At 47.5% G+C, this 14,034-nt stretch overlaps 1 protein-coding gene across 5 annotated transcripts in view; it reads left to right on the top strand.

Moving 5' to 3' along the window:
* The window catches only part of LOC137372300 (partitioning defective 3 homolog B-like), a 1,025,472-nt gene that overhangs the window by 240,120 nt on the left and 771,318 nt on the right, over positions 1 to 14,034 (top strand). The window lies entirely within an intron of this gene.

Here is a 14,034-nt window from a genome sequence, read left to right on the forward strand (position 1 = left end):
AGCTCAGTGTCACATTTTGTCTGATAATGCTTCTGTGAACCACCGTGGGACGTTTTAATACATTAAAGGCTATATAAATGTAAGTTGTTTCTGCCTGTCATAAACATATGTCGAGTTCTGAGGAATTTTTCTGGTTTGGCAATTTATATCAAATTTCTCCCAGTTTTGTTTCCATATGTATTTTTTTTTAAAAATCTGCTGGCCTCTTTTTTTTTATCTTGTTTCAGAAGATTGATGGAAGCTGAACTATTTGTTGCTGCTTTTAAAATTGTGTTCCTGCTGAATTTTTTAGCATAAAATCGGAATGAAAGCAGACAAGGTTGATGTGCCGGGTAGTGTGATTGAGTGTATTTTGTATTAATGATGCTGCGTGTTTTCAAATGTGTAATCCACACAGATGCACATAAATCATAGTGGGAGCTGAAAGTGTTCATTTTTACATAATATTGCTTTAGTGAACGTTGGTATCACTTGGCTGGATAGCACCAACAATGTAAGTGTATCTCCAAGTTTGTAACCAGACCCTTTATTGGTGGCAAAGGGAAAGGCTAGCTGTTTGCCCTGAGAAAGGGAAAATGGAAGTTGACCTACCCTAGATCATTCTCATATTCTTTATAGTACCTGGTTACAGTTGGAGGATTGGTAGATGTTCGACAGTATGAAGACTCCTCCCCCGTCTCCCCTTCCAATTCCCAAGACTCCGCTTTCTTATTTCAAGCGCCGTGTCACTGGCTGTCGCGTTTCCTGCATTGCAACAGTGACTACAGTTCAAAATGTACTTCGTTGGCTGTAAAGCACTTTGGCATATCCTGAGGTTGTGAAAATCACTACATAAATACTGCAGAGAGTTGAGCACATAATGTAGGCTGACACTCCAGTTCAATACTGAGGGAATGCTGCACTATTGGAGGCTTTGTCTCAGGTGGATACAAGAGATCCTATGGCATTTTCCAAAGGAAATCAGGGGACTCTCTCCAGTATCCAGGCCAATATTCATCCCTCAATCAACATCACAAAAGACATTTAATTGGTCATTTATCTCATTGCTGTTTGTGGAAATTTGTTGTGTATAAATTGGCTGCTGTGACAACACTTAAAATATATATCCTTTCTTTCCCTATTTCCTTTCTTTCATTGCCTTTGATGTATAACTCATTCTGTGATTTTTTAAAAATAAAATTTTTATTTTTTTATAAACCGGTTTCGTTGCGTATTGTTCCATCTTAAGTAATAATGAAATGGGGGTTGGGGATGAGAGAATAGATCTGGCCGACTGTATATCTCAGTGGGTAGTGTTACGGTCAAGCGAAGAGGGGTTGTGGGGCATCCCTCTTTTCCCTGTCCTTGTTAGACCACAACAGGCTTAATCCTTTCTTGAAGTGGATGTACTGGCCAATTCAGTGGGTATTTGATTACTTGCTTGCTATGATCATAACAAGAACCAAAGAGACAAGTTTTCTTGAGTTAACAAAAAAAGAGTTTACTTTATTGTACCTAAACCAAACAAATTCAGTAATAAACAATGTGCCAACTTTCTCACACACACACACTCGAGGTTTACACACACAGTCCTTGTGGCGACGAAATCCCGTCTTCACATTGAGGAAACCCACCATTGTGTTGTGTGGCACTACCACCGTGCTCGATGGGATAGATTTCGAACAGATCAAGCAACTCAAAACTGGGCAGCCAGGAGGCACTGTGGGCCATCAGCAGCAGCAGAATTCGATTCAGCCTCAATCTGTAACCTCATGGCCTGGGATATCCCCCACTCTACCATTACCATCAAGCCAGGGCACCAACCCTGGTTCAATGAAGAGTGCATGCCAGGAACAACACCAGGCATACCTAAAAATGAGGTGTCAGCCTGGTGAAGCTACAACACAGGACTACTTTCATGCCAAACAGCGGAAGCAGCATGCAATACTCAGGGCTAAGTGATCCCACAACCAACGGATCAGATCTAAGCTCTGCAGCCCCACCGCTTCCAGTTGTGAATGGTGGTGGACAATTAAACAACTGACAGGAGGAGGAGACTCCACAAATATCCCCATCCTCAATGATGGGGGAGCCCAGCACATCAGTGCAAAAGACAAGACTGAAGTATTTGCATCCAGCATCAGCCAGTGGATGATCCATTTCGGCATCCTCAAGAGGTCCCCAGCATCACAGATGCCACTCTTTAGCCAATCCGATTTACTCCACGTGATATCAAGAAACGGCTGAAGGCACTGGATACTGCAAAGGCTATGGGCTCTGACAAAATTCCGGCAATAGTACTGAAGACCTGTGCTTCAGAACTCGCCGTGCCCCGAGCCATGCTGTTCCAGAACAGCTACACCACTGGCATCTACCCAGCAATGTGGAAAATTGCCCAAGTATGTCCTGTACACAAAAAGCAGGACAAATCCAACCTGGCCATTTACTGCCCTACCAGTCAACTCTCGATCATCAGCAAAGTGATGGAAGGGGTCGTCAACAGTGCAATCATGCAGCACTCGCTCAGTAATAACCTACTCATTGACATTCAGTTTGTGTTCCGCCAGGGCCATTCAGTTCCTGACCTCATTACAGCCTTGGTCCAAACATGGACAAAAGAGCTGAACACCAGAGTGATATCAAGGCAGCATTTGACCGGGTATAGCATCAAGGAGCCCTAGCAAAACTGGAGTCAATGGGAAAATTATCTGCTGGTTTGATTCATACCAAGCACAAATGAAGATTGTTGTGGTTTTTGGTGGTCAATCATTTCAGTTCCAGGACATTACTGCAGGAGTTCCTTATGGTAGTGTCCTAGGCCCAACCATCTTCAGCTACTTCATCAATGACCTTCCCTCCATCATAAGGTCAGAAGTGGGGATGATCACTGATGTTTGGTACAATGTTCAGCACCATTCGTGACTCCTCAGATAATGAAGCAGCCCATGTCCATATGCAGCAAGAACTGGACGACATCCAGGCTTGAGCTGATAAGTAGCAAGTAACATTCCTACCACACAAGTGCCAGGCAATCACCATCTCAAATAAGAGAGAATCAAAGCATTTCCCCTTAATGTTCAATGGCATTACTATTGCTGAATGCCCCACTATCAACATCCTAAGGGTTACTAGAGCGCTACTAGAGAACAGGCCATGCTAGACTGGGTATTGTGTAATGAGAGAGGAATAATTGACAGTCTAGTTGTGTGAGACCCCTTGGGGATGAGTGACCATAATATGATAGAATGCTTCATCAAGATGGAGAGTGACGTAGTTGACTCTGAGACTAGGGTCCTGAATCTTAATATGAGGCGCAGGTTGGCTATGATGGATTGGGAAATGTTACTTAAAGAAATGAGGGTGGATCGGCAATGGCAAACATTCAAAGAGCGCAGGGATGAACAGCAACAATTGTTTATTCCTGTCTGGCGCAAAAGTAAAATGGGAAAGGTAACCAAACCATGGCTTACAAGGGAAATTAGAGAGCATTAGATCCAAGGAAGAGGCATACAAATTTGCCTGAAAAAACAACTAACCTGAGGATTTGGAGCAGTTTAGAATTCAGCAAAGGAGGACCAAGGGATTGATTAAGGGGAAAATAGAGTACGAGAGTAAGCTTGCGGGGAACATAAAAACTGACTAAAAGTTTCTCTAGGTATGTGAAGAGAAAAAGATTGGTGAAGACACATGTAGTTCCCTTACAGTCAGAAACAGGGGAATTTATTGTGGGGAACAAAGAAATGGCTGATCAACTAAATGCATACTTTGGTTCTATCTTCACAAAGGAGGACACAAATATCATACCAGAAATGTTGGGGAACACAGGGTTTAGTGAGAGGGAGGAACTGAAGGAAATCAGTATTAGTAGAGAAATGGTGTTGGGGAAATTAATGGGATTAAAGGACAATAAATCCCCAGGGCCTGATAATCTACATCCCAGCGTATTTAAGGAAGTGGTCCTAGAAATAGTGGATGCATTGGTGGTCATCTTCCACGATTCTATAGACTCTGGAACAGTTCCTACAGATTAGCTACAGGTAGCTAATGTAACCCCACTATTTAAAAAGAGAGGTCGAGAGAAAACAGGGAATTATCGACCAGTCAGCCTGACGTCGGTAGTGGGGAAAATTCTCGAGTCCATTATCAAAGATTTTATAGCAGAGCACTTGGAGAACAGTGGTAGAATCGGACAGAGGCAGCATGGATTTATGAAAGGGAAATCGTGCTTGACAAATCTACTAGAATCCTTCAAGGATGTAAGTAGTAGAGTTGATGAGGGGGAGCCAGTGGATGTGGTTTATTTGGACTTTCAGAAGGCTTTCGACAAAGTCCCACATAAGAGATTAGCATGTAAAATTAAAGCACATGGGATTGGGGGTAGTGTATTGCAATGGATAGAAAATTGGTTGGCAGACAGGAAACAAAGAGTAGGAATAAACGGGTCTTTTTCCTAATGGCAGGCAGTAATTAGTGGGGTATCGCAGGGATGGGTACTAGGACCCCAGCTTTTCACAATATACATTAATGATTTAGATGAGGGAACTAAATGTAATATCTCCAAATTTGCAGATGACACAAAACTGGGTGGGAGGGTGAGTTGTGAGGAGGATGCAGAGAGGCTTCAGGGTGATTTGGACAAGGTGAGTGAGTGGGCAAATGCATGGCAGATGCAGTATAATGTGAATAAGTGTCAGGTTATGCACTTTGGTAGCAAAAACAGGAAGTCAGATTATTATCTGAATGGTTATAAACTGAGAGAGGGGAATATGCAGTGCGACCTGGATGTTCTCGTACACAAGTCGCTGAAGGTAAGCATGTAGGTGCGACAGGCGGTAAAAAAGGCAAATGGTATGTTGGCCTTCATAGCGAGAGGATTGGTGTACATGAGCAGGGATGTCTTGCTGCAATTATACAGGGCCTTGGTGAGGCCACACCTGGAATATTGTGTGCAGTTTTGGTCTGCTTATCTGAGGAAGGATGTTCTTGCTATCGAGTGAGTGCAGCGAAGGTTTACCAGACTGATTCCTGGGATGGCGGGACTGACGTATGAGGAGAGATGGAGTCGGTTAGGATTATATTCGTTGGAGTTCAGAAGAGTGAGGGGGGATCTCATAGAAACCTATAAAATTCTAACAGGACTTGACAGGGTAGATGCAGGAAGGATGTTCCCGATGGTGGGGGAGTCCAGAACCAGGGGTCATAGTCTAAGGATATGGGGTAAACCTTTCAAGACTGATATGAGGCGAAATTACTTTACCCAGAGAGTGGTGAACCTGTGGAATTCGCTACCACAGAAAGCATTTGAGACCAAAACATTGTATGTTTTCAAGAAGGAGTTAGATATAGCTCTTGGGGCGAAAGGAATCAAAGGATATGGGGGAAAGCGGGGAATAGGTTACTGAGTTGGATTCATCAGCCATGATCATAATGAATGGCGGAGCAGACTCGAAGGGCCGAATGGCCTACTCCTGCTCCTATTTTCTATGTTTCTATGTTACCATTGACCAGAAACTGAACTGGACCAGCCATATAAATACCATGGCTACAAGAGCAGGTCAGAGGCTAGGAATTCTGCGGTGAGTAACTCACCTCCTGATTCTCCAATACCTGTCCACTATCTACAAGGCACAAGTCAGGAGTGTGATGGAATACTCTCCACTTGCCTGGATTGGTGCTGCTCCAACAACACTCAAGAAGCTCGACACCGTCCAGGACAAATCCCGCTTGATTGACACCCCATCCACCACCTTCGACATTCACTCCCTTCACCACCGACATAGAGTGGCAGCAGTGTGTACCATCTACAAGATGCACTGCAGCAACTCACCAGGACTCCTTCAACAGCACCTTCCAAACCTGCGAACTCTACCACCTAGAAGGACAAGGGCAGCAGATGCATGAGAACACCACCACATGCAAGTTGTCCTCCAAGCCGCACACCATCCTGACTTAGAACTATATGGCCGTTGCTTCACTGTCGCTGGGTCAAAATCCTGGAACTCCCTTCCTAACAGCACTGTGCACGTACCTACATCCCAAGGACTGCAGCGGTTCAAGGAGGCAGCACACCACCACCTTCTCATGGGCAATAAATGCTGGCCTCGCCAGTGGTGTCCACATCCTATGAACAAATTTTAAAAAACAGCAATTGGTTACAGAGTGGGGAAAGGTAGATTAGTTGAGTTAGAGTCCATAAAAAAGGTTTACAGTCTGTGGAGTTTGGTGATTCGGTTGCCTTCTAGCTGAATTCGATGGTCCTCGGGCTTCTAGTTTAAAGAAGTAGATGATTGGGTCGGTGGGTTTCTTGGAGACAGCGATGTGGATGATTTCCTCCAACGGGGTTTCTGATTTTTGCCAGAGTATGAAAAGGTGGTCAGTCAACAGGCAGGATTTGAAAGCTTTCAAACTGGAACAGAAAGGGACCCTCACTTTGGGTCTGCTCATGTCAAAGTCCAGTTGCTTCTCACTTGCTGCAGAGAAAATCACCAGCTTAAAACCACAGATAGAAAGGGGCTTGTCACATGACAATCACTGAGTGATTCACACATAGCATTTAGCAGTATTTTTTCTTGCCAAAAGAAAGAGAACAAACAGTTCCCTTAAACTTCCTGGGTCTTGGTTCTTGCTGGGAAATGCAGAGACATTTTGTCTCCCTCCTCACAGTCCTTTGCAATATTGGATATGGTGTCGCAAACCTGGTGATCATCTTAAGCTGCCAGCAGTCATCCTGTTTTAAATGTCTTTTTAAATTTCTTCAAAAAATATAAATTCAGATCGCCAGTCAGTGGACTAAAGAAAATTACCATTTAACAAAACACATTGGTGTAACAGTAGATTATGTATGATTCTGGCAATATGCCCTGATGGTCACTTTGTTTGAGGAGGGGAAAGGGGAAAAGTGATTCTATGGATCAGTTTAAAATTTTGTGGTAAGTATTTACCTATGAAGAATTCTAAATGCATCAGAGAAGAATGGGAGTCAAATCTCTCCGTGCATGTACACACAGCACAACTCATTTATTTTAGATGGGTACTGTACGGAGCTATTTGTCTTTAAAAGAAGTCTGCTCCTGAAGGATGTCTAGAGCAGCAGCACTTAAAGTTAAATACCCCAAAAAGAAGCATATGTGACAAGCTGATGAAAGCCCAGTCTGTAACTTGCTCTGTCAAACATAATGATTTTTCAGCGTGGTCTCTCGAACTTCCCAAATGTGTACAGTGAACTCAGTATGGCTGCACATCATGCATGACGCCAGTTGAATAAATCTTCAAACATTTCCATAAATGTCGTCTCTGTTAACAAACCTGTGATGTAAACTTTCGATTGCTTTGTAGCTGGGTTGAAGAATTTAAACCCAGTTTGATTGATCCTTTAGGAATTGTTTTGAGGGAGCCCTGGGGGATTTGAGGGACGGGCTTTAGCTTTTCTGGAAAGCTGGGAGTGTCCCAAGATAAAAAAAGATGCAACGAAATTGATATGTGGAACAAGATATATTGTTATGCTGATTTGTGCCTGCTTCTTCGTACTAACCTTGTACAATTTACATTGTCTTCCCCCACCCCCCCTTTGATCACCTGATAGAGGCAAATATCCATTGGTGAAGCATTAAAGCAGAAGGACCTTTTCTCTTTAAACATCCAAAACAAAGAACTGAAACTCCTGGATGCTAATCTAACCTTGTTTAACCCTGACCAGTTACATTCTGCAGAGGACATTTTTGTGGTCCCAAGACAGAAACCAAAGTATTTTGTACAGTATTTGATGATGTATGCCTATGCTTATCCATTTGATCATTATTTCTTTGTATAACTAAATATTGTACCACCACCTATCCAGATACAATCATAAGTGAGCAAATTTAATTTGCTTTCTCTGAAGAATTTCTGCCCCTCCCTCCACCCCTGATGAAAGTCAGCATGCAGCATTCCTTGGTGGCCTCCTCCCAGCTGAAGCTGCCTTGAGCTGCCCGGAAGAAAATGGTGGTGTAACCTTCCTCAGGCTGACTTGCTGTCCCTTTTGTGGAAGCTATTATGCTTTGGTTTGTCATTGCAGTGGCAGCCTGGTCTACAGAGGAACAAGAGGAGGCCCCTCAGTCCCTCAAGCCTGTTTCACCATTCGGTTAGATCACAGTTGATCGATTTCTTAAGCTCCATTTACCTGCCTTCATTCCATATCCCTTCATACTCTTACTCGACTGAACACAAATCTGTCAATCTCTTTTTTGAAATTTTCAATTGACCACCCCACCAGCCCCACCAACAGCGTTTTGGGGAGAAAATGTTCCATATTACCACTACCCTTTGTGTGAAGAAGTGCTTCATTAAATCACCGCTGATTGGCCTAGCTCTAATGTTAAGGTTATGTCGTATTCAGTCCCATCTCCGAGATTGCTGAGCTCCTCCAGATCTGGCCTCTTAGGCATCCCTGATCTTCGCTTCACCACTGGGGGCCATGCCTTCAGCTGTTCAGGCCCTATGTAAACCTCTCCGCCTCTATACCTCTCTTTTACTTTACAATGGACCTGAAAACCTACCCCTTTGACCAAGCTTTCAGCCACCTCTCCTATGCACCTGGCTCAATGTCAAAATCTGTTTGTTAAGCTCCTGTGAAATGCCTGAGGACATTTACTAGGTTAAAGGTGTTGTCAATTGTTCCATTATTGTTCATTTGATAAGTAGTGTATTGTTTATTTGAGGCCACCGTACATGTTTGGTGTAGCATGTACAATGTCTCACTAGAGGGAGTTGGGGATAATGGTGTCGTAGTGGTAATGTCACTACACTAGTAATCCAGAGGCCCAGGCCAATGCCCTGGGAAAATGGGTTCAAATCCCACCACAGCAGCTGGTGAAATTTAAATTCAATCACTTAATTAGTAAAAATCTGGAATTGAAAGCTAGGCTCAGTAATAGTACCATGAAACTATTATCAATTGTCGTAAAAACTCATATGGTTCACTAATGTCCTTTAGGGAAGGCAATCTTCCGTCCTTACCTGGTCTGGCCTATACATAACTCCAGACCCACTGCAAAATTGTCTCTTAAATGGCCTAGCAAGCCACACAGTTGTATTAAAACCGCTATGAGAAACATGACTGCAGTGGTTCAAGGAGGCGGCTCACAACTACCTTGTCGGGCAATTAGGAATGGGCAATAAATGCTGGCCTTGCTGGCGACACACACAATCTATGAAATAATAAAAAAGAAGGTTTAGTTTACAGAGGCAATCCAGAAGGTAATGCTCTGTGCTTCTTCCTGAAATTTAGAATAGCAGATCTGCAATGTGAGATCTTACAAAAGGCACTATATAAATGCAAGTTGTTGTAGCGTATCTCAGCACTGGAATGAACTGCAGCTATTTTGCAGGGCTTCCCTGAGAATGTGATTGGGATAGGAGAACTACTCCCACATCGCTGCCAGTATTGCCTGTCAGTTGGCCATTCGAAGGCACATAATAGAGATCGCAAAATGGCTCGCGCTCCACTTTGTTTACAGTGACACAATGTGCCTGGGAACAAACAGTTAAACCAGGGTTTTCCAAAGTTTTCGCGTGGGGGGGGGCACATTACAATTTTATTCTTACATAGATGATGCAGGTGAGACAGTTTAAAAAGATAAAGGCATTAATTTATCTTACTATTAATCAATACAACATTAATGTGCATTTTTGTTCGCCCCCCTCTTTCTCTCTGTTCGCCCCCCTCTTTCTCTCTGTTCGCCCCCCTCTTTCTCTCTGTTCGCCCCCCTCTTTCTCTCTGTTCGCCCCCCTCTTTCTCTCTGTTCGCCCCCCTCTTTCTCTCTGTTCGCCCCCCTCTTTCTCTCTGTTCGCCCCCCTCTTTCTCTCTGTTCGCCCCCCTCTTTCTCTCTGTTCGCCCCCTCTTTCTCTCTGTTCGCCCCCTCTTTCTCTCTGTTCGCCCCCTCTTTCTCTCTGTTCGCCCCCTCTTCCTCTCTGTTCGCCCCCCTCTTTCTCTCTGTTCGCCCCCCTCTTTCTCTCTGTTCGCCCCCCTCTCTCTCTCTGTTCGCCCCCTCTCTCTCTCTCTGTTCGCCCCCTCTCTCTCTCTGTTCGCCCCCTCTCTCTCTCTGTTCGCCCCCTCTCTCTCTCTGTTCGCCCCCTCTCTCTCTCTGTTCGCCCCCTCTCTCTCTCTCTCTTCGCCCCCTCTCTCTCTCTCTCTTCGCCCCCCCTCTCTCTCTCTCTTCGCCCCCCCTCTCTCTCTCTCTTCGCCCCCTCTCTCTCTCTCTCTTCGCCCCCTCTCTCTCTCTCTCTTCGCCCCCTCTCTCTCTCTCTCTCTTCGCCCCCTCTCTCTCTCTCTCTTCGCCCCCTCTCTCTCTCTCTCTTCGCCCCCTCTCTCTCTCTCTCTTCGCCCCCTCTCTCTCTCTCTCTTCGCCCCCTCTCTCTCTCTCTCTTCGCCCCCTCTCTCTCTCTCTTCGCCCCCTCTCTCTCTCTCTTCGCCCCCTCTCTCTCTCTCTTCGCCCCCTCTCTCTCTCTGTTCGCCCCCTCTCTCTCTCTGTTCGCCCCCTCTCTCTCTCTGTTCGCCCCCTCTCTCTCTCTGTTCGCCCCCTCTCTCTCTCTGTTCGCCCCCTCTCTCTCTCTGTTCGCCCCCTCTCTCTCTCTGTTCGCCCCCTCTCTCTCTCTGTTCGCCCCCTCTCTCTCTCTGTTCGCCCCCTCTCTCTCTCTGTTCGCCCCCTCTCTCTCTCTGTTCGCCCCCTCTCTCTCTCTGTTCGCCCCCTCTCTCTCTCTGTTCGCCCCCTCTCTCTCTCTGTTCGCCCCCTCTCTCTCTCTGTTCGCCCCCTCTCTCTCTCTGTTCGCCCCCTCTCTCTCTCTGTTCGCCCCCTCTCTCTCTCTGTTCGCCCCCTCTCTCTCTCTGTTCGCCCCCTCTCTCTCTCTGTTCGCCCCCTCTCTCTCTCTGTTCGCCCCCTCTCTCTCTCTGTTCGCCCCCTCTCTCTCTCTGTTCGCCCCCTCTCTCTCACTGTTCGCCCCCTCTCTCTCACTGTTCGCCCCCTCTCTCTCACTGTTCGCCCCCTCTCTCTCACTGTTCGCCCCCTCTCTCTCACTGTTCGCCCCCTCTCTCTCACTGTTCGCCCCCTCTCTCTCACTGTTCGCCCCCTCTCTCTCTCTGTTCGCCCCCTCTCTCTCTCTGCCCGCCCTCTCTCTCTCTCTGCCCGCCCTCTCTCTCTCTGCCCGCCTCTCTCTCTCTCTCTGCCCGCCTCTCTCTCTCTCTCTGCCCGCCTCTCTCTCTCTCTCTGCCCGCCCTCTCTCTCTCTCTGCCCGCCCTCTCTCTCTCTCTGCCCGCCCTCTCTCTCTCTCTGCCCGCCCTCTCTCTCTCTCTGCCCGCCCTCTCTCTCTCTCTGCCCGCCCTCTCTCTCTCTCTGCCCGCCCTCTCTCTCTCTCTGCCCGCCCTCTCTCTCTCTCTGCCCGCCCTCTCTCTCTCTCTGCCCGCCCTCTCTCTCTCTCTGCCCGCCCTCTCTCTCTCTCTGCCCGCCCTCTCTCTCTCTCTGCCCGCCCTCTCTCTCTCTCTGCCCGCCCTCTCTCTCTCTCTGCCCGCCCTCTCTCTCTCTCTGCCCGCCCTCTCTCTCTCTCTGCCCGCCCTCTCTCTCTCTCTGCCCGCCCTCTCTCTCTCTCTGCCCGCCCTCTCTTTCTCTCTCTCTCTGCCCGCCCTCTCTCTCTCTCTCTCTGCCCGCCCTCTCTCTCTCTCTCTCTGCCCGCCCTCTCTCTCTCTCTCTCTGCCTCTCTACCCGCCCTCTCTCTCTCTCTCTGTGCCCGCCCCCTCTCTCTCTCTGCCCGCCCTCTCTCTCTCTCTGCCCGCCCTCTCTCTCTCTCTCTGCCTCTCTACCCGCCCTCTCTCTCTCTCTCTCTGCCTCTCTACCCGCCCTCTCTCTCTCTCTCTCTGCCTGCCCATTCTCTCTCTCTCTCTGCCTGCCCATTCTCTCTCTCTCTCTGCCCGCCCCCTCTCTCTCTCTGCCCGCCCTCTCTCTCTCTCTCTCTGCCCGCCCGCAGGCTGGATGGAAGCCTTTGGCGGGCCGGATCCTGCGTTAAACCTACATTCCTTGTACTCCAGTTTGTCACTGGCCCGTCCATGCCGTGTCTGCTTTCTGCATTGTCTTGTTTGTTTATTTTGCTACATATACTTTTGCATCAACTTGCCAACAAGCCCTCGGGTTTGGTTGGAGTCTTGGGAAATTGATTAGGTCTAATTCAACTATACTGAATGTGATGATAATTTCAATTTTATTTCTTTTGAAAAGTAATTGCTCACTTTTAGGAGTCGGGATTTGGGAACCACCGGTAAAGTTGTACTTCGGGAGGAAAAAAATAAAATTGTGGCTTTTTAAAAAATTACATTCCGGAACGGTTGTGGAATGCAGCTGCAAAGAGATAAGGCACTTTCTCATAAGAGAGCGAAACTAGAGAAGAATTGACTTGAGGCCCTCTCTTGAGCAGAATTTCGTGTCAACCCCGAATTGATCTGTGATGTGGCAAGATTTAAAAGGTGAATGTACAGAAAAGGCGAACTCAGGGTTTTGAAGGCAATGTTACTTCTGTTCATCTAGAAATCACAACTGGATAAGTTGCTGCGTGAACACAGCGTTATAATTCAGGTTTCTTTAAGTATGTTTTGCAATTTTGACAATTTTATGCCTTTCACATGAGTGGAATTTGTTCCCCTGAACTGAAAGCAAGAATTTTATAGAGTTTCCCAGCAGATGGAATTCGACCCAGGAACAAATGATTCCTCCGGTTGTAGCACAACGTTTTTCTTTGTACTTGTTCTATACTTTCAATCAAATCGATGTGACCTATGCTGTTAAAATGAAAAATTTCACTGTTCTCAATTCTTTACCCAAATATTGTGATTCAAGTCTTTCAAAGTATGTTTGTTTCTCCCACTCTGTCTTGTTCACTTTCTTTTATTCTTTTTGTTTCATTCATTCTTTGTGTGCTCTTTAGAGCTTTCTCTTTACCTTCCTTTTTCCTTTATTTCCTCTTCTCCCCCTCCTCTCTCTTTCTCCCCCCTCTCTCTTTCGCCCCCCTCATCATCTCCTCGCCCCCATCTCCTCGGCCCGCCCCCCCCCCGCAATCTCTCCGCCCCGGGCCCCCAATCTCTCCGCCCTGGCCCCCCCATCTCTTCCTCCTCCACCGGCTCCCCCCCAATCTCTCCCCCCACCGGCTCCCCCCCAATCTCTCCCCCCACCAGCTCCCCCCCATCTCTCCTCCCTCCAGCTCCCCTCCATCTCTTTCCCCTGCCACCCCCGCCCCCCCACGGCCACCCCAGCCCCCCATCTCTTCCTCCCGCGCCCCCCCCCCATCTCACCTCTTCCCTCTCTCTCACCTCTTCCCTCTCTCTCACCTCTTCCCTCTCTCTCACCTCTTCCCTCTCTCTCACCTCTTCCCTCTCTCTCACCTCTTCCCTCTCTCTCACCTCTTCCCTCTCTCTCACCTCTTCCCTCTCTCTCACCTCTTCCCTCTCTCTCACCTCTTCCCTCTCTCTCACCTCTTCCCTCTCTCTCACCTCTTCCCTCCTCTTTCCTTCCCTCTCTCTCACCTCTTCCCTCCTCTTTCCTTCCCTCTCTCTCACCTCTTCCCTCCTCTTTCCTTCCCTCTCTCTCACCTCTTCCCTCCTCTTTCCTTCCCTCCTCTTTCCTTCCCTCTCTCTCACCTCTTCCCTCCTCTTTCCTTCCCTCCTCTTTCCTTTCCTCCTCTTTCCTTCCCTCCTCTTTCCTTCCCTCCTCTTTCCTTCCCTCCTCTTTCCTTCCCTCCTCTTTCCTTCCCTCCTCTTTCCTTCCCTCCTCTTTCCTTCCCTCCCCTTTCCTTCCCTCCCCTTTCCTTCCCTCCCCTTTCCTTCCCTCCCCTTTCCTTCCCTCCCCTTTCCTTCCCTCCTCTTTGATCCCCCTCTTTGATCCCCCTCTTTGATCCCCCTCTTTGATCCCCCTCTTTGATCCCCCTCTTTGATCCCCCTCTTTGATCCCCCTCTTTGATCCCCCCTCTTTGATCCCCCCTCTTTGATCCCCCCTCCTCTCTACCCCTCCTCTCTACCCCTCCTCTCTACCCCTCCTCTCT

This window comes from Heterodontus francisci, chromosome 7 (assembly GCF_036365525.1).
Source record: "Heterodontus francisci isolate sHetFra1 chromosome 7, sHetFra1.hap1, whole genome shotgun sequence".
Taxonomy (NCBI): Eukaryota; Metazoa; Chordata; class Chondrichthyes; order Heterodontiformes; family Heterodontidae; genus Heterodontus; species Heterodontus francisci.